The following is a 27,356-nucleotide window of genomic DNA, read 5'->3' as shown; positions in this document are numbered from 1 at the left end:
CTGCTCATAATCTAATAATGTATTATTAAAATGTATAATAAAAATGTAAGCAAATTATGCAATATTAAAAAAAAAAAAAAAAAATATTGTCAGAATATTTGAGTTTATTTACCTGAAGTGTTTTATTTATCATAATATTCTAAATACATTCTAGATTCACTAAGCATGTGTCTTGTATGCACTCATGCACATAATATGTATGAAATATTAAATAATATCTCCTCGAAACACAGGTTCAATAATTTTATTATAATTATTATTATTATTATAAGCAGTTGTCCGCACATTCACCGGTGCACCAGAGCATTAAGTCGTAAAAATAAATGATAAAATAAGGGAGTGCTACTATAAATTTCATTGGGTCATCATATTTTATGTATAGCTCGCAATTTCACGAAAACTCACTAGATACAACACTACACGCCGAGGCGTTTGTTCAAAAATGGATTTTAGGTTTGACCGATATTAACAAGAACATATATTATAATTTATGTAACAAGTGCATAAGCAAACCATGTGGAAGTTATGTCTCATATCGTCGCTGAACATTCAAAATTATTCTCTTTGGTGGCATAACGTGTAAGTATCTGTGTGTGTGTGTATGTGTGTGTGTATGTGTGTCAGATGCATATAATAAGATGAGTTGTCCCACGTGTTTAGCTCATCTTGAACTCATCCACGTCATATTCAAACTTTAAGACTGTAACTTTATTACTATACTTATTACAAATATTAGTCTTAATTCAAATATAGAAATGACAAACAGACTGTGTATATTGTAAATTAACTATTCCATCTATCAGTTGTTTTTTTAGATTCTAAGCGGAGCGATGTGTATTGATTTTGCAATGATCTTTACAAACTTGAATATAATTTGTACTTTAGAAAAATTAAATAAAAAATATTTAGTATTTTTTTTAAATAATTGGGGACAAAAACAAACAGCTAAGAAAAAAATTAAACCTATTACGTTGAATTAGTTTCCGGAAAAATCGATTTAGTTATTTTCTTGTAATAATTTTAAAACTAAAAATGGTAAATATTTTATAATTTCACAAAATATTTTTTTTATACATAATATGATTTTTAAATATTTGACTCTCTTATATTATTTATTGATTTTTTAAAAATCATAAATTTTAGATTTTGAACGCATTATCACGATGAGATTTTTTTTTTGGATGAGTATGTACAAAAGTTGTTGATATAATGCTTCAATTTTCGAAATAGAGGATGGATTTTGATATAAAATTGGATCTAGTTTGTATTTTCAATAGGTCAAACTTAAAAATTCATAGTATTTATTTTTATAACCAGGTAAAAAATCTTTGAAAAACACAAAACACTAACGAAAAACGCGAATAGTGATATAGGCCGTTTCCTTGATTAAATAATTTAAGTTAATTAATAATTATCAATTATAACATCATGGTTATATTAGGTTATTTTTATGAAAATTGTTTGTATGATTAATTAATTCTTAAAATAACCTTTAATCGAGGTAAATAAAAAAAAATAACAATAAAATATACATTTTTTTTTTTATTTACACTGTATAAAAAGATTTTCAAGATAAACTTTAAGTACCTAAATATAAATATTTCTTTATTTAGTAATTAATTACATATAAACATATAATTTTCATCTGTTGAAGCGAACGACATTGTAAAATAAAATGGAATAGGAGGATGGATTGTTTTTCACAAATTTGTATAGGTAGTTAATAGTTATATGAATAGGTACTTAATAATTATAAAAATATAAAATAATCTAAAATTGCAAAATCATTATTGTGTGAATTTAAGTAAAATTCATTAAGAAATCAATCAACATATTATATTAATAGAGCTAAAAAAATTATCTTTTAACTAACAACTTTACTTTCTGAACGTTAACTCAAGTTAATTTCTTTTCATTAACTTGCCTACCTTAATTTCGATTAAATTTACTTTCGATTCGACCGTACACGACGTACACAATTGAAAAAAAAAAACATAATATCTTTGTTTAACAATGGTTTTCAGTCATACAACGCGTTAGCCATCGCTACTGTACGTAATAACAAAATATCAATATAACTACGCGTAGGTGTGTGCTTGTATAATAATATATTGTTTTGACGTATCGTGATCAGAGACAAATTTTTGTTGGTTATATGTATATATAGTTTTTTTACAACGACCGTAGCGTGAGATTCCCGCAGCGATGCAATTAGAGTGTAACGGAAGTGTATATAAGTTGCACGTCAATGTCGCAAGAACTTTTCGAATGTTTTTCACCGTCGTCTCGACGCTGTAATCACGTACCATGTTACCTATACTGCGCTTTTACAAAAAAAAAAAAAAAACTTTTGTATCTTGTAAAATGCAAAATGCAATTTTTCTTAAAAAGTACTAATGTTAGACCAGTCGAAATCACTACATCAGAGTGGCAGACTCGCGAAAATGGCCCTAAATATAAATTACTACGTGGTGACTATAATAAATCATATTCACATCGTTAGGCATAGACCAGCTGACAATAAACGAATAAACGTGCTACAGTCGATTTTATGTGGAATTTTCACTCGTAGTGTGCCAACAACAATATTATTATTCAATCGTACGTGACATTGTTATGAACACATGCAAATCGACAACGGAAAACGGAATTTAAATTTACGCTATTTCATCGTGGCATTTTTTTTAACAGGTTAAAATCTATAGCTGATTTTAGATTATTGAGATTAACACTATACCTTTTCTTACCTATTCGAAATTTATTATGACAGTAAAAGTTGTATTATATAATTATTAATAATAATTATTTTTTATGACATTTTTTTCATTATTTGTTTTCTATGCTATGTTTACTAGATTTTGAACTTCCGAAAATTATCTCTCTAGTAACTTTAAGTTGTTTATAACCTCAACGAACGTTAAAACCAGAAGTTTCAAAGTTTTTAGTTCTGCGGACCATCATTTTTGTAAAAAAAGCTTTAATGAATCCCACTAATGACTAACAGCACACCTATATACGTATAATATACGACGTATATATATACATCAATTATTAAAAATAGAATTATTTAAAAAAAAAGAATTTATATCGATTAAATATTATAATATTTTTATAAATAGCAACATGCAATTGTTCTCGATATCAATTCTGAAAAATTTTTTTAAGTCATTTTTACTTCTTAACTATTGCTTTAAAACTTAAATTGACTGAATGACAAAAAGAAAATGTTTAAATTTTAATCATTGAATTTTTGACGATTATCTTATGATTTTACAAATTTCTGTGCGATTCCATGTATTTTTTTTCTCTTATACTTCTATGTTTTAAATATTGAATAAATTATTTTTAAGACTTAATTTGAATTGAATTTTGAAGTATACGTATACTTCTAATTTTTTTTATGTTCTAGGAATAGTGTAAAGAAATTTACACATTTATAATTTCTATTAGTTATTAAAAAAATGAATTAATACAAATATCTATCTTACAAATGATCAAAATTTAGTCCATATTTATACACGACTGCAAACAACGCATTACTTCCATTTGGGTAGCTGCTAAAATGTGTTCACTTTGAATTTCTACAGAAGCATTTACAATTTTATGTTTAAATTATGCGGCATCATACGAATATTTGTAAAATCATAGGATAATTGCCAAATATTCAATGATTAAAATTAAAATATTTGTTGTCATTCAGTGAATTTTGGTTTTAAAGCCAGGGTTAAAAGGTAAAAATGATTTTAAAAAATTCGTTCTATCCGAATTTGGTATTAAAACACCTGTTGTTGTTTAAACAACGGAAATTATATTACGCATGCGCACACTGAAGGGAAATAGGTATATATAATATATAATATATAATATATACACGTCTTTTACTTATTATTTTATTATAATAAACATAAATCGCGTTGTTAAATAATTGTAATTATTATTAATAATTGATTAATTGTAAAATTGAAACTTATTTTATTATTTTATAGTTTATTCATAGTTTAGCGACAAATACTGAATTATTTTAATCGGCGGTCGAATGTTTCAGTATGATTGTTAGGAAATTCGACACTTAAAACTTATTAAAGTTAAGAAATTATTATCATGATATGGTATATGGTACATTGTATCCTTATAAGCTAGTAAATAGATATCAGATAACGATATGGTGCGATTACCCACATAAGTTATCTCCTTCTCAAAAATAGTGTATTTTTTTTAATATTAGAGTGAATTGTCATATTATAAAAATTGAAGATAAGAAAATTATCAGTGTTCAAGTCATTAAGCACTGATTTGTTTTATGTTTTAAATTTTAAGCAAGATATATAGATATATATTGCAAAACAAATTAAAATCTCTCAGCTTTTATAGTTATATCAAACTTAAAAATTAAAATATTATATAACGTTAATGCTTAAGCACAAAATAATGTTTGAATTCTACTGAATTTAAATTTACTTTCGTGCATGTTTTGTAAGACGGAAACAACTCATACGGATGTAGTGTCGTCTTAGATAAAAATACTTTAGAAGTCGTACTCAATTGATTCGTCTCACTATAATTTGTGATAAATTAGTTATGTGAGAATTCCTGTAAATTCACTGAAATTTTTTTAAGAACAGAAATATTATATATATATATATATTTTAAATACTTTTCTTAATAATTTTCAACATTGTATTACGTTTAAAGTTATAATTTACCGAATAACAACAGTTTTTCCCAAACTTACTATAAGACAAAACGTAAAGACTATTGGAATTATTGGATGATTCCAAAAACATATTTAGCTATCAATGTAAAGATTGGATTTTAAATAATTAATTTATTATAATCGATTTAAAATAAATTAAATTTAAATTTTTTAATAAATCCATTAAAATAATTATCCTAAATTAGTTATTAAGTGCTTAAATTTAAATTTAATTATTAAATGGAATATAAAATTTATTACAATAACATATAATAAAAATATATTAGGATTGTATCTTGTACCTAGTGTCCTAGTATTCCAATAATAAAAACCTTTTTTTTTAATGAATATTTCCAAGAAGAAGGGAAATATTTCTGAAATATTCCTGGTTCTCGTGAATATTCCTTAGATAATACTACTAGTAAAGTTATAGTTTATGTTACAGCTGTTGTGAAAGAACCGAGCGATTAGGTTTTTTTTAACAAATAATATTATAAACATGTATGCAGGCGGGTGGATATTATTTAGAGGGATTTTAATTAAAAATAAATGTACGTTTAATTTATCTTGTACCTACATATAATTGCATGTAGTTATTTAGAATTTAAATTAAAACGAAATACAGTGAAATTAATGTGTTGAAAAGTGTATAAAAAACATATGCTATTAAAAAACTATATATTATAAAGACGTGTATGTAATGTTTTATATTTATGGTTCATCTTAAATAAATAGATAGGTATCGTCGTTTTCGGTTAAAATAAATTATTTTAAAGTTTAAAATTGTAAAAACGCATGCAATTTATTCACGTTTAAAATAATATATTCGTATACCTATTTAAATATTTTTTTTACTGAAACTTTTAATATATTTTTTTTAAATCTAATCAAGTCGATTGTTGTGTATCTCATTGAATACTTAATAATGTATAAAAAGAATGACGATTTAATATTCTTTATTAAATTAAAGAAAATCTCAATAAATAACATAAACTATTTTATCATAAACTTTTTGTTTAATAGGAATAAAAATATTATATACGGAATTAGACGGCTTGTAATGATCACATATATTTAAATAAGGAGCGAATTAATGACGTGTATGAAATAGCACTTAATGTGTAATATCTTAGAAACTCGTAAAAGTACCTACTTAAAAAATGAACACAAAAATTGATAAACAATACATTTCTGAAGAAAAATAATATTAATTATAGTATTTGACTTTATATAACTGAAATGTTTAATAAAAATATGAAGTATTTTTACATTTTTTTTTTTTTTTTTTTAATACAAATCTTAACAATATACTTATGAATTGAGTGCCACGGTCTACATATTACTATGTTTAATTATATAAGTATATAATGATATCAAACAACCACTAATGATAAAATTACCTAAAAACAAATATAATTAGAAAAAAAAAACAAATTTTATTAAAATATTGAAATAAATTTGCAATTTTCAAACATTAATTAAGTATAATGTATACCGCTATAATACTGTAATTTTAAAAATTGTTCATTATATATATGTAAAAAGTCAGTGGATAATGAAAAACTATCAAATTATAATAAAATCATAGAACCATGATTAAAGACTAAAAATTTTGAGAATTGAAAAATCCTATAAAAACGACATATTGCTTATTTGAATAACATATTATTATTGTCCATCAATAGTTTTCACTCATCAGTGATGTACATATATAGATGCTTCTCCACTTGAACTTTGCTGAAGTATGGTTGATAATCATAATATAAATTCAGATTTAATTAAATCATGCGTTTTAATGTATGGTAGATATTTTTCGTAATCGAAACCCCTGCCCCTTAAAAAATGTATCTGACAATAATTAGCGTATACTGGACATAATTCTTATATTCACACTTAAGTTGTTAATACTCTTAGGACTCTTTTATGACATAGTTACTGTCCATTTAAGTTACTAAGTAACTAACTATATTACTCCAACAATAACGAATATCAACACAACATGATATAAATGAGAATAAATATAATATCCGTGCAATTATTTAATATTATTTTTGTGCAAATATTTATTATGTATGTTTTAAATTCGCATTTAATAATTCTAATGACAAATAATAATATAATATGGCATAAAGTTAAAACCTATTTATAAAAGCGGCTGTGACAAAATGATAAACAACTGCTGAAAAGTAAATTCCTTAAATGTTTATTAATCGTACATCTGCAGTATTTAAAATTTTAATATCAAGAGAATTAAAACGTAGTCAGATATCAAGCTCTAATTCTCGTTAATCCGAAAAATTTAATAATAATAATTTGATTTTAACATAAATATGCTTTATTAATATTATGATCATGCCAGTGTTGACCAAACAACCTATGGGTCATTTCATCATATTGGTTTCAAAAAAAAAAATAAAAAAATAATAATAATAAAATACTGAGTAAGTTAGGTATGAGTAGGGTTTTAAATTTAAATCTATTTTTCGCAGAATTAGTAATTTTTACCATTCCCTATAGTCGGTACCCGGAATTAAACACATTAGCATCGAGGGTAATGTGTGTATCTGTTTATAATGTTTATTATACTTTTATGTGCGAAAAAGTTTTTTTCAAATAATTTTATTATAATACCATATACTATAACTGCAGCTAAACAAATTTAACAAATTAACGTTCTAAAGATTTAATACTATTGTATTATACTATACTTCAACCTAGACTTGCTCAGGTATTATATAAATTAGTAATTCGGAAAGCATATTCATGTAAACGTCCACATAAAAAAAAGAATGGTTTTATTTTTTTTTTGTATAAGAATATGAAATATATTTTTGAGAAAAAATTATATTTGCATACGATTTTATTTTACTTAGCTATTGTAGGTTATTTAATAAATACAGAACAATTTTATTCAATTTATTATTTATTGTGTTTAAAACTAAATACTTCATATCTAATATCAGTAATATCATTAAATCAAATAAATATACACCATAAATAAAATAAAAAGAGGAAACATGTTAACCTCTTCTTGAGTTTTACGATTATAATATTATATACAATGGCCGTGATCGAGCTCACTTATTGTAGGTATAGGTATATTATGTACAAGTAAATAAATATAAACTTGCAATTTTCAAAGATGCGTTTTATAATCACAGAATATTTTTTGTTTTGTATTATATGATATAAATATGTAGGTAATACAAAAAAAAAATCAATACAACCGTATCAATAAAATTGAGCATAAATAAAATTTTTATTGAGTTACCAAATACCTTGATTTGTTTTCATTTTTTTGGGTTTAGAAAGGTAAATTCTATTAAACATGAATAAGCATGTGTAACGTGTTTAAACCTAAAACATAAAATTTGATATCTATGATTATAATCTACTCAATTTATTTATTGGTAAAAACTTTATGCAATTTAACGTTAGTGTTTATTTTAAATAATATATTCATATGGGTATTTAAAGGATAAAAGCTACATCGTTGTTGTTACGTATTCAAAGTTAGACAGAATATATCTATGATACTGATATTATGGTATTTTAATTCGTATAATTCCAAACTATATCTAATCTAAATTTAAATTAAATGTAATAATAAAAATGCTTAGCTTTTAATGAGGCTATAATACGCAATGAACGGTGTCATGGTGTCTTATCAGACGCAAACATTATAGACTCGGGTAAGTGTCACGATTAAGCACGATACCGGTATAGTATATACTACGAATATCCTCCATCACATAGACATAATATTATATTTAATCCATAATATATCTAAATATCTAATATATCTAAATATATAACTATACACTTTATATAGATTTAGTTTAAATTACATACGAGTGCAACATGCATTGATTATCCTTAAAATAGGGAGGATCCGTTTGGCTTATGAAGTAATCCAATGTAGACTAGAAAAACAGAATCTGCATTATGATTGGTGCTCACCTGTTTAAGTGCACAAAAAAAAAAAAAATCAAATATAAACAAACCGTTTATTTAATTTGTATCTTATAGTTTATCTCACTATAATTTATAGATGGATGACGATCAAAACAAATATGATATAAACTGTAAACGCATATAGGATGAATGCTTTTATAATAAATTTTCCTTCGAAAATTTTAATGATTTTATTATAATAATATAATATGTTATAATACTTATACAAGTTTTACTATTACACCGATATACTTGAGTACTTGACAAATATAATTTGTTTACTTGCCAGCATGGGGACACCTCCCATCGTTAGGTTAGGTCCTATCCTTCACGTATTTATACTTTGTAGGAACAGTCCGCCTGTACAATAATAAAACGTCACTGCAGGTGCGTTTTTTCAGGATGGTCTGTATAAATGCATCACAATTCAAAGGAATCGACGATATACTCTGCAGTAACGGAACAACCGCCACTATATAAAACGGTCCTTTTCAGGACCACAAAGTCAACAGCCAACCTGCCAATCACAACACGGAAACGATACGACGTCGTAACACGGACCCGCAACCCCACACACACCACCCCCGACAACCTAAAATATTGGACTTAGAAACGGGTTAACAAACCATCCGCTCACCGTAAAATACCAACAAGCACGGCTACGGAAAGGGGAGGTTATAACCGCGATGGGGATACCACTCTTACGTCCAAAATATAAACATCAATCAAACGACGATAGAATCCGTACCGAAAATAAACACAGATACATGCGGCGGCTCACACCATACTAACTTGCGTAATGTGATGCAGCACAACCCGCAATCGTCCGATATATTAACCGTATTATGAACATTGTATGTATTATATTTCGAAAAATGTGTACACGGCAACAAACGAACGTAGCAGAGGAGTGTTATTGTTCACACACACCCACCTCTGCTGTCGGTTAGACAGGAAAAAAAAAAGTTTTACCAGCCGGTACGGCAGACCGTATATAATATACAAGCCGCAATGCAAGAACGATAATTCGACATCACTGAAAATATGAAGACCGAAGACCATACCACTATCCGGCAGACTCAAGCCAAGGAACTAGCGAAACAGCGAGTGTTCCTGACGAGCGAACGACGACCTCCCGCCGGCGAAGGCGACCCAAGCACGGCCGCCGTAAACCAATCACAGGCCGCGATTCATAACAGCGCGAACCGCCCGAAACAACGACGACCGGCCAGTGGTTCGCGGGTACCGTCTCGGCGGAGACGGTCCGCGAGGCCCCACGTCCGTCGCGTCACAGCGGCCCAACGGAGGGGAGACGCACAGAGCGGCGCACCGCGACACCGCCAGCCGGAGGGCCTCGCTGCGTGCACAGATAACTCCAACGACCGTCACCGATCCGAGGCCGTCGTCGACGACGCCGTTATCGAATATGACGCGGAAAGCGTGACGGAGTACCAGACGCGCATGCCGCGACCGACTCGGCACTCCCCTATCCGCGGCCCGCTTCCTTGAGCAGTGAACTGCTGTTACCTGTGTTTCGCCCGTCCAGTAGCTGGTCATGCTAAAGCCGCCGGTGGTCAACTCTATCCCTGTTGGTTGGTGACCCGTGTCAGTATATATGTACGAAACCCGCTAATGTAAACAGGACCACACATACCGCGCCCACGGTGGGTTGCTCGTAAACCCGGCCGACGCGGTAGCTACGCTTTACCGGGGTCCCACTACATCAATACTTGTAAACAACTAATTTCGCATACAAAATATAACATGACGTAATACCATTAAACAGAGAGAGTTATCGTTTCACGAGACAGTAGGCCGCTGCCACAGACCTTACTGTTTCAACTTGTACTACGCGCAATATAAATTATATGATAATTGTGTTTGTCATCAAAACGCTTTATTCATAAACGACTTAAGTAACTCAGCGCATTTGATTATTGATGTGCTAAGCACCGTATTTACTGTCGTGTTTACAAACGTGTTATTTATTATTTTCAATGTTGATATTTTATTATATAAGATTACACACTAACCGAGAGTTCGCTCAGAGATTCTAAACATGATTTTAATATTATTTCGTAATATGACATCGGAATATTTATTAAAATAATATGTTATTCGTGAATGCAAATTTGATTTAAGTGTTCGCTAAAAAATGTATCGTTTTAATTCATCGCAGATTCCGTTTAAACATCATATTTATTATAAGACATCGCTGGAAATAATACAATTTATTTCACAATCCCCCCATAATTAGTTTATTATCATAATTAATTTGCATTTATAAACCAGCTTAAATATATTTTTTTTGAACGAAAGTGCTAATGTTTTGTTATTACGCAGGGGGTGTTATCTTTCAAAAAAATTGTTTAGCCGATTTTGTGATGGATTAAGAATTTTAATTATGTGATTACAAGCGATTAAAAATTAGATTACAATCGTTAGCGCGCTTTTGAGTGGATACAACAATTTCTTCGAAAACCTGATGCTAACGTAATGTTAAATTAGTGCCCACTCAAAAAAAAAACAACAAAAAAATAAGCCAACTTCTTTTATTAAAAATTTTAAGTTTGCAATTACCAACTATGATTACAAATAAAAATAAAATGTTTGGTGTATTTGTATTCCAATAATATATTTTCAGTCAAAAAAAATTTTCGTTTCATCAAAAATGCTTCACAATAGTCAAATTATGGCATGAATCTAAATACTGTTTTATTTTTGTTTGATATATGTTTCGGTCTAAACGAGTATTAGTATTGTCAGTATCAAAATCGATTAATGTAAGAGGAAAAACTAACTACTTTCGTTTACTCGTCAGTCATCGTGAATATATTTATTTTACACCGATAAAAATTGTAACAGATCTCTCATTACTGATATTGTTTATATTTCGTATTATTAATACTTAAATACAATATTATTAGTACAAGTACCGTACGGTCTGCAGCAAAGTCGTATTGCAGCAGCGTTCAGTCCGATGAATAAATCAACGTACGCAAATAATATTATTATTATGTAATTTGTACACATTGTTCCAGCTTATGGTTGAATATCAATTTCATTTCGCGTCGGTATTCACTACATAGGTATAATAATTTATTATTATGTTTTAATATTTTCACCACGTTGCCGCCAACAATTTCCTAAGTACACAATATATTATATGTATATATAATATATTACATTTATTATTATCTATATGTATATATGTACAATATTATAATACATTATGTTTAATCCTTTTAGTACATTCCACATTTACCGCATTAAAATAATATTATCTGAGACTTCCCTCGGGACTATTGAAACATGCCTGTCGTTTTCGAATTCACGCGTTTCCATTAAATCGTCTTCACTTGTTATAATAATAATAATAATAATAATAATAATAACGATAATGATAAGTACACACACTATGTTATATAGTATAGGCTCACACTGAATATTCCAAACAAAATTGTGTTCTCCCGAAGTGGAGGAATTAATTATTAATATCAATAAGGACACGGTGGCGGTGGTGGTTTAGTGAGTGTGCGAAGATTTGTATAATATGCAATAATAATAATAATAATAATTACCCTAAAATGAATCCTCGAAAAAATAACCATGTAATAAAAACGATACCTAACAAAAAAATTCACGAGATTTTAATTTCGGTCCATGTATGATTTAAAAACAGTAAATTCTTTAAGTCATAATACATTTGTATTAAAATGTCAATAATAATATGTAAAAAAAAATTGTATATAATATTTACACTTAATAATAATTTTTTTAAATTTAAGTATATTTTTACCATTATTATCAAGTGTTGTGTTGGTGGAAATTTCATGTTTTCGGGAGAAACATCGCTGATAAACGTCGAATGGTGAACTTAGAGTGTTCTGTTTATGTATTCTGGTATTCAATGTATAGTTTCACTCACGTAGATTTATTCAAAATATTTAAATAAATCCTTGGCACCAAGATAAATATTTAATTTTATGTTTTTAATTATTAATTCATAAAATTACTATTATAATGTAATTATTAATAATTATAATAATTAAATATCAATCTCTTGCTCCCAATTTTTTTTTAATGGTGTTATTTTTTTTTTTTAGGTTATTTTCAGGGACTAAATTTCTGGGTCTATTCTTTTGTAATATCAATAAATGTGTATCTTGATAATTTAAAAACTGAATAGTTAAAAATATAAAAATGAATTGTCCAATTCTTCAGATACATTTTGAGTAGGCATATAATCATCATGATATTGATCGTGAATACATGATTAATAATAGAACACTTCTGTGAAAAATCTTCAATAATAAATGTTTACTAGATACAGTAAATATTCAGTGAAAAAATATGAGCAAGTGCGTACCGCTCTGCTGTGTACGGTAGGTTTCAGGTGGGTCAACGATACACGAAATAGTTGTTTTCCCCACGAATATATTTTTTAACTAAATAAATCATATAGATATAATAAATTAATGCATGTCGTTGTTTATAGTTTAAGATTTAAGTATTCAATCCATCCAAATCTAAAGATATAATGTGTCTAAAGAAAATTTCTTATATTTTTTTTTTTTAATTTTTCGATAACAAAACGATTTGTGAATCGACCTGATTTTGACGAACTTCGTGTTTTTTATTTACAATAAAATAAAATAATATAATAATATAACTTTAGAGATACATGTAGAAAATTGTAGCTACTACTATTTCAAATGAAAATTAGTTTTAAGATTAATCTAGTTACAAGTTACAACACAAAATTACCTGTGCCTTCATTAGATGAAATTTAAGTTATCTATTTTCTCAACACTGCCGACGTGTATACGGATTATAATGTTCACGAGATTAAAAATGCAACAGGCAGCGTGATTAGCTAGGTATTTCATTTCGCATATAAATAATATATGTTATTGCTTTAACAAACATGTTGATGATAAGTAATACAAACAAATCTTTAATAATATGAAATATTACAACAAAATATTTCATTATTATATCACATCGATTGTGTCTAATGGTCGAATCTAAAATGGATACACTATTTACATTTGATGAACCCGTGCAATTTATAATATTTATTGCGAGATCAAATAAGATTTTCAGACAAAAGTCAGTGGAATTTGGATACGTGAAAAAAATCGGAATAAGTATTTAAGTATAGCTTTGGCGTGCAACATTGTAACGATCCGATAGAGTATAAGCTGCTGCCGAATATCCGGTATCTGTATTTATTTTTTTTATTTTTACTTCCACGGGGATTGCTTCGGATAATTGAACGCGTTCTAACCAATTTCCCCGGCTCGTCATTATTAACGTACGTCATCACGCGCGCACACACCCGTCGAATCTTATATTATATCGTATCGACCTTTCACTATACTGCAGTTACCTTTACGGGAAATCCGACGAGAATCAAATGTATTTTTATATTACAATTTTTTTTCTGATCTGTACGCCTATAACACGTATAAATGATTACAAATTATAAACACGTATATTATTGTCAATACTATTTCCATGCACTATTTATAGACGTACAGCTGCATAGTATAATATATTACATAGGTAAATAGTTAAATGTATTTTATAGTATGACATTTGATTTGTTGACAATAATTTAAAACTTTTTTTTCACAGTTATAAATCCTAGTTATTTTCTTAAGTATAGATATAAATACATTATTCACATTTTTTTCTCAGAAAATTTTAAATATTCATAATCTTAAAATATTATCTCATTTTTTTTTTTTTTTTTGTAAGTTATTATTAAATTGTTAGTTTTTAATTGCAACTTTTTAACTTATTATCAGCTGATGTGAATTATTCAATACACTATGATTTTAATGTTTGATTATTCCTTAGAATTTAAATAACAGATATCTAAGATGACGTATAAGCTCAAAATAGTTACAGAAAAAAAAATCAAACAATGTTAAGTATATAAATTTAATAATAATAATAAAATATATACGTTATTGAGGATTATCTGTGTGAAAAAAAAAAAAAACTTTACTAACAAGCATGAATAATCATATTTAAAAATTAGGATATTGGTTCAATATTGTTTTTATTAAAATTAATAAATTTAAATGATTTCAAACTATTTAAATAGTTATAATAATAATTATTATGTTGATTCCGACTCACATTTAAAGAATCACAAAAAATATCCCCCAAATCAACTGCGTATTTGTAGGATGGTTAAAAATTATATTTTATGTAATCGTATGTATATTATATTATTATGTTATGGTCGAAGTATATAATGTGGCGCCGTAGTACAATACCTAATTTCATTGAATAATGTGTCAAGTTATACACTTTGCCCGGGAATTGTACAAAATAACCAACACAGTGGGACATTTTAATGAAAAAAATTATGAAATAGTTATTTTTTTGTAATAAATAATTTATAACTATTTATTTTTATATAAAATTAATGTTGAAAAAAAATAATATACATTAAAATTTGAATTAAATTAATGTATTTTTTTTTTTATAGTACTTATTACTTAATACTTATATACTCGTATTATAAGTAAAAACATTTTTCTAATAATTGTTCTATTTATTTTTGCAACTTATGTTATCGCGGCATTTAGATATAGCTACATAGTTTTCCTGTATAATAATGTATTTATTTATTTCACACTGTTGCAGCTTACAGTTAAGCTTCTTATATCCGAGATCGCCAATTGGAACATTGTTTAGCTACTTATCTTAATTATATTGGAGACAAGGCTATACTCAGAAAAAAATTTCGGGCGAGAGGAGCAACCAGATTTTTTTCATCAACCTTCCCTCTCCCCCAAATGTACTTCCTTGATCGGAGATGTGAATGATACTGTTTCAATCCGAACAAATTATTTTTGTGCATATTTTAAATTGGTTTATGTATAATACTTTCTGGCAGTAAAGTAGATTTCAGACCTATTTTTGCACGTATGCCAAACATAGCTTCGATTCCTCGATGTTAAGTAATATTTTTTACATTTTGGTTAGCCCCTTTCCGCGGATCCCTGTGTTAATATCTTGACTAGCCATGTTCGATTTTTAGTTCATCCCATATATAACACCTTACATTTTTATATCCTTGTTAATAGACTCTCTACTGTTACTACTCTGTAAGATACACGGTAACCAGTTTGTAAATGCACCTCATAAATTATTTTATATAATTTTTCATTATAAACATAATATCTAATAGTATTTGCTTCAGTTATACCAGTACAATTATTTTTTTTTAAATTACTCACATTAATTATATTATTATAGCGCTTCAATATTTTATAATTATTTGATTTTAATTTTACTCCAATTTTTAACCGCTTGTTTTCCTGTAATATTTCATTGTATTTTACCTCGCTTAGACATACATTATTTAATTTTTTTCTGTCAGAATAATATTACATTGTTATAGAATTTTAAATCAGTCATTTTAAATACAAAATCATTATTTTAACAAAATTCCAAATAAAAATACGACCAATGCGTTAAATAGTTTAATAAAAAATAACAAATGATTATAAATTATTTATTATATCTCGGATTTAGGCGGTTGTCATCGAAAAACCCTCTGATGAAGTGGTCATGTAGCGATAAATTATTGTCTTCTGTATCACATTATTAAAAATATTAAGAAATCAAACAAAATATCAGCTATTAAAATACCGTCATTACTTAATATAATATATTAACTACAGAGAACACGTGTTTGTCTCTGCCCTATGGTATAAAAAATAGCACATCCTATACGATTATAAGTATACTTTTCTATGTTTGCAGGTTGAATTTAAATGAACTTATATAATGATTTAATTTTTTTGTTTTAGAAAAAAATTGTTTTTCGAGTTCATTGATAAATACTGTGAGAAATGTTTTCAAAAATTGTAATAGTTTTTGAAATAATTAGATTTTTGTTTAATGAATTACTTGGTATAATTGTATAATAATTATCGATATCATTGTAAAAAAAAAAAAATGTTTAATTTGAAAATTGAAAATTAAAACACATAATTTTTGCATATATTATATTAAATTATTATTATTATATTATTATAATATTATAGAATAATAGTACCTATAGGTTATAATAATATGTCAATGTTATATACTATGTTAATTTTAGTTATTGTTTTTGACGGACAACGAACTAAATTTGTTGTACGTACTAATAAAGGGTACCTACGTTGTTATATTATCATTAAACATTATATTAAAAAGTCTCGTAAAGTCGTCTTTTATTTTTTTAAATAACATCACATTATAATATGGGTTAGGTAGGTATAGTACACACATTACCGTTTTTGCAAAGATAATAATATTATAATGAGTACGGTCTGTTATTATAACAGTTTTAAATTATAATACGATATTATACCATCCACACTTCAACATAATATTATAATGTAATATTTATATTATACCACCTCAATACGATTATTTAATTAATGTTGGTATTTTTTATGAATGCAGTTCATTATATAAGTAACCATGTAATGATCACATGGAATAATGATTTAAAATAAAATACAATTCACACAACCTTTGTTCTTGTTTACCAAAACTATCATACTTTTATACTTTGTTGGAATGATGAGTTCAATTTTTCACGCTTCGTTACGAATCAAAACCGACGAATCATTTCTCCTCGATTTCACTTCAAACCATATAATTCCAATCTCATACTTACTTAACATTTCTCACAATAAATCACATTTTTTTTTTTTTTACACACCATAATATTGTATTGAAACGTCCCGTATTATATGTATATTTTTCCTAACTCCTTGAAACGTATTTTACATTACACAATAATAAATATATGTACATACTGCAATATTATTATAATGAGTTTTTTTTTAAACGGCTATGATTTCATTTTAAAAGCGACCAGGAAGGTGGCGGCTATATTATTATAAATTATAATATCTTATAGGTATCCTGTACTAAAATGTGTGAGTGTTTTCCGTGAACTTTTTATGTCAATACGTGGCCTGGGGTGCGCATACATATTATTTACCCTCGAATACACGTTAATAAACTACACAATTTCAATCTCATACTTTACATTTCTCATAATAAATCACGATTATACGATTCATAATTTGATTATTATGAATCGTTCGTGATGAGTCTAAAGTTTTTATCAAAGTGTGAAAACTTTAAACGATTACTGAACTCGAAGTTTGTTATAATTATAACAGTTATGTTTATTATGTGTGTTCAAACAAAACACTAGAAAAAATATAATATTTACATTGATATATTTTCATTGCTATATGAGTACGATTTATTAATACATTTATATCGTGTTTTAAACATTTATCTGCAATGGTATGTTAACTGTATACCGGTGTTTAAAATATCGTCATTGTCAATGTAAACACGTATGTATAGTATTTATTATTTATTAATATTACTTGTAATGTAACGTTTCAAGCATTTTAATCAACACGTCGACTGGGGAACAGTTAAATCATAATTAGGAATTATATTTTATAGTATATTAGAGGTATCCGTACAACAACAATCATATGTCGTGTATGTTTTCGTCATCGTAATATACAATTTTTATCTTCATTTTTTTATATTAATTAGGAGACATTAAAAAAATATAAATCTCCTTACCAATAGTAGCTGTAATGTTTGACAAAACGGCAAAAGACGAATTCCAGTCAGACGCATAAAATTGTCAGATCATTCCTCCTACACAAAATATAATCCTTCCCCCAAAATTGTCAGGATAATTATCTAGCCAAATATCAAGTTTGTACACCTTATAAACTGCTAAAAAAAAAATCTATCAGCACTAAATCGAAAAAATCTACGAACCAAACCCATCAGATACTATAAAAACAACATAAATAGCAATGATCACCCACTTATGTCACAAAAAAATACATTTTTCACCATTTCAAGAGTTGCACTGTCCCACCTGCAATAAGCAATTAAAACAAATATTCTTATGCAGAGATAATCAAAACAAATACATACGAATATCAGCACCCATCATTCTTGCAATCAAATACCTAATCAAAAAACATAAAATAACTTTTGCAGTTACTAATGCCTTCCAAAACTCTTTAATACAAACAATTATAAAAAAAAAATCATTTCGTTTTTTCTAAAGTTATTAAGTCAACCACGATAATATTAATGCAAATTAGCTATCATAAACAGGAATGCTAACAATCTTAAGCAAAATAAAAATACTTTTTCTGCGTTTTTGAACACGCGCAATTAATATAACGTTGATATCGTTCATTCAAAATGTTTGGTAGAAAAAAACATATAACCATACTATTCCATAGATACATATCGTAACATAACTTTTTTACTTAAATAAATGTTTATTATTATTCATTAATTGATTAATCACAGGTATGTATTAAATAACATATATCTTACAAATCTATTTTACATAATGATTTACTGTAAGTGACGTAACATGTAAGATCATCGGTGTACCTGACTATCTATAGACTCGCCAAATTACCACAAACTATTCCTTGTGTATCTGTATTATATATATATATAGATTATAATATTCTTTCTAGTATACGTGCATATTGTACCGTGTAATACGATCGTCTGCACCTCCGAGTAATAGAACACATCCCCTGTATAAATGGGTAAATTGATTTAACCTATATGACTAGAGGTTAAGCTACCAAAACAATAAATATAAATACAATGGTTCGGTGCAAATAAACAAAAATTGGGCAAGTGGGTATCGCTCTGATATATAGTAGAGATGGTCTCTTTAATGGATGTATTAAATTTGAATGCAATGACAGGTATAATGCGTACGAAAAACGATTCTGAACGGAGATGATTTGTCAGTCAATGATAATTAGTAGGATATATTATATTATTACCTATATTTAAATTGTAACATATCATTATTTTACATGATTTCGAAAACAATTTTCATTTCATACGCTCATAACATTTTTTCTATATCGACGATGCAATTTTTTTTTACAGTTACTTGAAGGAAAACTTATGGATAACCTTGTATTGTTTAGGTATAAATCACCACAGTTTTATGTATTTTCAACTTAAAAGTTCCTTGCAAATTTTCGCGATTTTGATATATTTCGTAAATTTTTGAACTTTAAATGCTTATAAACAAAAATTGTGACTAACGATTTTTGATTTTTTTTACAACGATAAGTACACGATAAGTACAGCTTATAATAAACCTTGTATTAAATTTTAAAGATTATTTTGGAACGCCAAATTTTTTTTATCAAAATTTCAGGAAATAAACTTAAAAAAATCGAAAATTTCAATTGTCTATAATTAGATTAAACAAGGTTAAAATATTTTGAAAATTTAATCGTAAATAGATAACCATAATATAAATATTTGATGAAAATTTCAAAATTTCAAATATTTACAATTACAGCAAAATAAAAAAATCGATTTCGTCGAAAAGTGGTTATGCATAAAAATTCCCGTTTTTCTGTTATTTTTCAGGGTTTTTCCTGACGCTTTTGAAAACCACTGGAAATTTTTTTTATTTTCGACCCCACCACCTAAAAAAGTACCAACTAGAAGAATTTTCCTTTTCAAAGATGGGCTGAAGTCGAAAATCGAAGCATTATTACTACTCCAAAACGTGATGACAGACACAAAAAAAAAAAAAAAAATTAAAAAAAAAACACACATTGTAAAATCAATACATTCATCACTCCGTTCAGAATCTAAAACAGTAGTGTAAATGAGTGAATGAATACTGAACGTCGAAAAAAAACGGAAAACCGCAACACGTTCACAGTACTATTTTTTATATATAATAACCTATGTAATAAATACGAAAAATGTCATATCGTATTTATAATGATAACGATTGCTGGTCGTGGCGGGGCGATAACGGAACGGAATTTTCTGATAATTAGTTCACTATTTTCCGCTTAACCTCTGGGTGAGAAGGAGATTATGGTGACATGCGTGTAATCCAATTTCAGTCAGTTCGGAGTGACATCAGCCGACGTGAACAAATGTGTTCGTAATGATGTCATTCTCGTAGTGAATACATACGATTATATTATTATACGATACGCACAACACTATGTATAGCACAACAATTTAACTCGGGATAATTTAAGGTGTGTTAATCACGTGTGTTATTCATCTGCCCGACCTCTCATCTGAAATCGCACGGTCAAAAATATTAATTACGCCCGTAAAAACGAACCCACTTTATTTTCGCTGTCGGCCGTTCCTAAAATTGATAATTTTAAAATTAGACATTCAATTTGTCCACTTCATACAAATATGTAATGACGTAACTCACGCGTAACTCGATTTCTACGAAAATCTTGTGTGCCAGCCATATATTACGTATTTCGAGCAAATAGAACATTGTTCCGTAAATATTATTACATAACGTTCCAGCTCTACGTGCGTTGTTCAAACGGTAATTAATACTTTGTTTGATAAATTATTAATAAACAAACGCGCGGGTGGTATACACGCCTAACAACCATCAGCTATACCTTCACGCGTGTACATACGTATGTACATTTAACAGCGTACGTTTACTGTATACTATGTGCCGTATGGGTGGTATTAAGTTTACAAATTTACCCAGGTCCCTGTGAGAAAAAGCGTTTTAATACGTCATATGTCAAATGCCCTTGATGACTAAATATGTGCCACGACCTTTGTGGAGAAGGATCAATAAACACACAACACGAAAATGCAACAGTTTTCTTCTACTTGTTTTTTATTTGCATTGATATTTTTTTCAAGTATTATAGAAGCATATTATTTCCGCCCACCAATGACAATTTTCTCAAGCGTATTTTGAATCACGGAGTACCGTTTGAGATACTTCAAGCCACAGACAAATTAAATGTAATTCTTACCGATTCTTCCAAATGTAGTTGTCCAGATCATACGTCGTTTGCATTTTTTCTCACGTTCTTAAATAAGACGCAATTCAATTTCCGTATCTTACGTACTTCAATAAAATTGACACTGGGAAAATTGCACTTAGCCTTTCAACCGCAGTTAAATTTGACATATAACTATTATAATATTATTCTTAATTTTTTTTTTTGTACACCGTGATAAACACGGTTATGCATAATGATATTCAATACTCCATACCACATTATTTCCATTACAATATGTTACTGATTATTATATTATATTTATTTTATAGTTTTATATAGTTTTTAGTCATAAAAATATTGTGTCACGTTACATTAAAGTGCAATAATGACACATTAAATAGAAAATATGTTATATATTTTATGGAAAACCGATTAGAATATTGTTCATGCTTTGGTTTACATATTATTATCTGCCAACGTATGACGGTGTGTTTGATAATATTATATTATATATATATATATTATACAGATTACAGAATATGTGTCATGTATGTATCGGTGCCATTGCAATAATGGCCACCGCAGTACCGAACGGACGCCACTGAATAATATTCTGTTGACGGGATATATTATGAGTTTGTCATAAGTATATGTAATAATGTTAGAAACTCAATAACTGCAGCCAATCGATAAAATACAGAACCCAATAACCGAATTAATTCAATGTTGTTTCTGTTGGTATAAACGTGCATTATAAAATGTTATATACACTATAGCGGTTATAAATATAATACAGTTTATTTTATGCACGCATGGTCAGTTAATAATGATAGAAATTGGCTATTATATTATATTATTGGAAAGAAGACATTCGTACTATGATATTAAGCACTATAAGCAATAAAAATTTACATTTTATCGAAAAAGACATAAAAATGTCCCCAAACCAAAACGTCTACTAAAAAGACAAAATACAAATTATAAAAATGTCTTTGAGTCTGAAAAATTAAAAGCATAATCTATAGTTAACTTTCTTTAAAAAAGAAACAATTAAATGATCATACAATTTATTAAAAAAAAAAAAAATCTGTTATCATTCCACTAATTGAAATGCTATTGTTCTCTGACGACAAAAAAAAGGCAGAAAAAAAAATGAAAAGAATTTATAATTTATCGAAAAATTATTTTCGTATTTAAAAAAACGCTAAACAAAGGAACGACTATAATAATTATAATAAACCGTTTGGATATAATCAGGACCGTCTTCAACCATTTTGAGGCCTTGGGCAGTGGTATAATGGATCCCCTACGAATTGGACAGAGTACTTTTTTATTGAAACAAGTAAATAGGGAGGTGTGCAGGAAAAATAAGTATAAATTAATTTAACTATAAATTATTTTTAAATTATTATTATTAGCGATTACTCTTTGATTTTTTTTAAAATAAGTTTATTTATTGATAATAAATATCGATTATCCGTTGATGATCTGGCAGGAACTAAGGGGCCTCATCGATCGCGGGGCCCTGGGAACGTGCCAAAGTACTACTACGACGATTGTCACTTCCGTTCTGGTTTAATTAAATATTACATACATTGAAGTATACAAATTTAGTTTTTCTAAGCATTTTTGTATCAGTTTTGCCTATACAATGCGCCGTATTAAGAACAGCCACAGAAATTAATCTGTCTAAAGTCGAGAACCAAAAAAAAAATCTACACTACCAACTTATAACAGTTAACTTTTTTAATAAATTGAATTCATTTAATCCTTCAAGTTAAGTCTGAATACGCACTGCACCTTCACTACCGATTCATTGATTTTCACTAATGCGTTTCACGCAACTATGCGGTAAACGACACTTTACTGCGCCATAATATAGTGACAACTAAACGGCATAATCTGACGGATCGAATGAGCTTATCTAAACCTTCTTACTTACATTCAACGTTCAGTTCTATTTTTGTCCCTATTTTCGTGGCCCAATATGTATAATACAGTGGAAAATCGAATGTTAAAAATTGATGATCGATGTCAAAATGATTTGTCAATACGGAAGATCGAATTACTTTTATGCTTTACACGTTATACTGTTAAATTATAATTGAATCAATCATTGGGTTAGGTACTTAACCTTTTATGATATTAAAGTGATAATATATTGTAAGTGTAGTTTTTATTATTTATCAGTTCTCACAAACTAAAAGCAATTTAATATTTTTAGGTTTTTTGATTTATTAAACGTAAGAATAACGTATTTATAAAAAATTACATCCCAGATGACACAAAAAAAAAAACTATAATAATATAAGGTACCAACTGTCGATCGGCAGATAATATATTGTATGACATAAGACATGCAATTTAAAACAATTATAAAATAGACTTAGATACCTGTAAAATTAACTCTCAGTTTTCAAAGTGACTACAACTAACATAATAATTTATTTGTAAAAAAAAAAGTAATTCAAAAATTCAAAATACTAATTTTTAAAACTTAAAAGTATGTATCAAAAATCGAATCATAAAAGTACTCAGGAATATCAACTCTGTTATTTTTTTTTTTACTCTGCAGTTAATTTGGGAGAAATCTTGTAAGATTTTACTATCATATAACTGTTAGAATCCAATACAAGACATCAAAGTTTCGTATTTCACTGGAAATTAAATTTGTTTGAAAGTATAAGATAATTTAAATTATACACTCAGCAACATAATACGATCCCGCAATCATATTGTTACTGCAGATAACACCTGCAGAATTTCCACCACTTATAAGATGATTATTTTTATAAATATGTCCACCGTAGTCGTCAGTTTATAAGTTTATTCTATGAATATAATAATATACATTTTTTTAAAGAACTAAAATTCTGAAGACTGTATCTACTGAATATAAAATTTAAAATTATTTTTAATAACTATCATCTAATTTATAATTAATTAGTTGTATATTACAATACATTAAATACCTAAAATAAATTACACGCTATAATATACACATGCCGATTGTAATAAATTTCATTGAAATATTCGCTAAAAATGTATTGTACTAAAAATGTAAAAAAAGTTCATTTAACTTTTTCAAAAAAAAAAAATGTTGGCTCGTATTAAAGTTGCATTTCGGATTAAGTGTTTACATAAATTTGTATATTCATATTAAATTATTTTAAAGTTTCTAACCATATTTCACTTTAGTTTTATAGAATATTTAATAATCACATATTTACATAAATATATTTTATAGATATATTCTTTTTTTACCAACCCGAAAACTTCCTGCAAAGCTTTTAAATGAGTTTTTGTCATTTAACTTTGGTTAAACATTTTATTTAAAACCAGTATTCAAAAAAAAAAAAAATTATACTTCTCATTGTTAAAAAAAAAACAATTTTTATTTATTTATGCACTATATTTATATATAAATATGAAATAATTATATTATTTATTTATGCTTAATTTTGGATTCTAAAGAGAGAAGTTGGTTTTATTGTTTTACAATGATGTATTATGTTATTATTATTTTTTTTGTTTGGCGTCACTTATAGAAATAGTAAAAATAATTTGTTTTTCAATATTAATGATAATTTAAAAACTAGAATAGTAGAAAAATATGTTATATACTATTATGTACTTTAAGCTATCAAAAGTAAAAAACATTTAAAGCACTTTCAAAAATAATCGAGAAGAAATATAAAAACCAAAATTTTCATGTAAATTTTATTTTGTTTTATTGTTACTTTTTAAAAACTAATAATTGTAGATACTAACTGACATTTGTTATTCAATATTTATATTGATTATTTGTAGTTGTGATAAAATGTTCAGAATACTCTTGAAATGTCATGTACAATTTAAATACATAAAAATGTAATACAAGATTCACCATAATATTATTGTTTTAATAGCAATTTAAATAAAACTTTAAAATTAAACTACTTTTGATAGACATTAGTAATTTAATACCGACCGACCCATAATATTTGAAAATCTAAACACGTGGTTTATTGTAAAAACACTAAAAAAATAAGGGGAGTACTGGGTTAGTATATTTTGAGTGCTAGTGCGTTAGTGAGATTTGTACATGTGTGATTATGTAGAGCTGTGTGTGCCTCAAAATAAAGTAAGATAACTACTTTAAGCTAGTTACTTATAAATAAATAAATAATTTACATGTGGTATTTTGTATTCCAATAATACAAACAACCACAAAAAATATAAATAGCAGCTATAATACAACGATATGGAGTTTATTAATATTAATAATAATCCAATAGATTAATTACATACTATATTATACATAAATAATATGAAAATATAGTGTTTCACAAAAATACAATATTACACCATTTTAGCATTAAGATAAATAATTTTTAACTGGTCACTTAAAATTATTGGACGGATCGAAGACTAGACAGCCGCTATCTGTAAACGATCAAATATATAATACACAAATAATATTGGCTATATAATCAGATTTTAGCCATATTTACTTAATAACCATACGTAATACGCAAAATATATCATAAACAGCTAGGGACGTGTGTTACCTCACATTTATTTCGTATTTTCACGGAGTCCTGTCATATAAGTATAACTTGAATCCTTGACAAAGTTTATAGCAGTTATAGTAAAATAATCCTTCGGCCTATTACATATTATATATTATATTAAGAATGTATATTATAATTTTTTCATTATAGTATTTATATCAGGTACGGCAATAATTGTACATACGTGTGAGCTTTCACAATGATGTTCACAGTGAGTTTTAGTGTCGCCCTGTTAATAAAATAAAATAAAATATATTTGGATATAATAATCTTAAGACGCTAACTTATTTCAGCAATAGATGATTCCGTTTTTTTTTTTTTTTATATTTCATTGCGACGTCAATTTCTATCTCTCTTGTTGTATTCCGGTACAATGCATGTCCACGTGCCTATTTTAAAACATATCATTAAATACACGTTAGTATAGAATAAAATCTATGCTTATTTTTAGTAAATATGAAATTATATTTTATTTGGTATTAAATATTATAATATGGTTATAATTATTGAGATGATATTTATCAAAATACTTTTTTCTTTTTTTTTAACAATAGTCGGATACGACAAATCATACAAATCGAAAGTAGACTTTTTTGAATATATGGTAGTATTATAACTGTAAAAATCATAACACTAGATAGCGCTTTCAGTGTAGATTCCATCAAAATTGTTAAAACTCAAACCACTGTATGACTATGCATAAAATCTCATATAAGAAATAAAAAAAAAATAAAAATCAATCTGACTAGATAAAATTTGTAATCGTAGTCCGTAAAGATCACCTGAAGTATTTCAGAAATTATTACGATCACAATACAAATTAAAATAAACATGTTTTAAATAAATAAAAAAATATTAACAACTATAGTTGAAATAATAATAGTAATAAAAGTAATTAGTGTATAATATGTAACAACGTTAGTGTAATCAAAATTAAGTGGCTCTTTGGAGAGAAAGAGAAAGAGAAAGATAATGTGTTTGTGTTTATTTGTTTATGTGTGTGCGTGTGTGTGTGTGTGTCTAAGATAGAGAGGAAGTGTTATTAACATAGAGAGTTGTTTGAGAAAAACATGTAATATATATGCATTTATGCATCACATTTGCCTATACAAAGCGCCGTCACTGAATTATGTTGTAATTGGGTAAAAACGTCATTCGTAACTTTTCTTTGCATACATTAAAAACTTTAAATTTTATAAAAATAATGTATACACGATTTATCATATATAAAGAAGTGGTATACCTAATTCTAATATACATAATTTACAAATAATGATGAATCGAATAAAACTAAGTTATTTAGTA

The 27,356-nt window shown here is 27.2% G+C and overlaps 1 protein-coding gene across 1 annotated transcript in view; it reads left to right on the top strand.

Moving 5' to 3' along the window:
* Positions 1–27,356, top strand: part of LOC113557457 (GTPase-activating Rap/Ran-GAP domain-like protein 3) — a 285,169-nt gene that overhangs the window by 3,487 nt on the left and 254,326 nt on the right. The window lies entirely within an intron of this gene.

Source organism: Rhopalosiphum maidis, chromosome 1 (assembly GCF_003676215.2).
Source record: "Rhopalosiphum maidis isolate BTI-1 chromosome 1, ASM367621v3, whole genome shotgun sequence".
Lineage (NCBI taxonomy): Eukaryota > Metazoa > Arthropoda > Insecta > Hemiptera > Aphididae > Rhopalosiphum > Rhopalosiphum maidis.
This window is presented reverse-complemented; position numbering and strand designations above follow the sequence as displayed.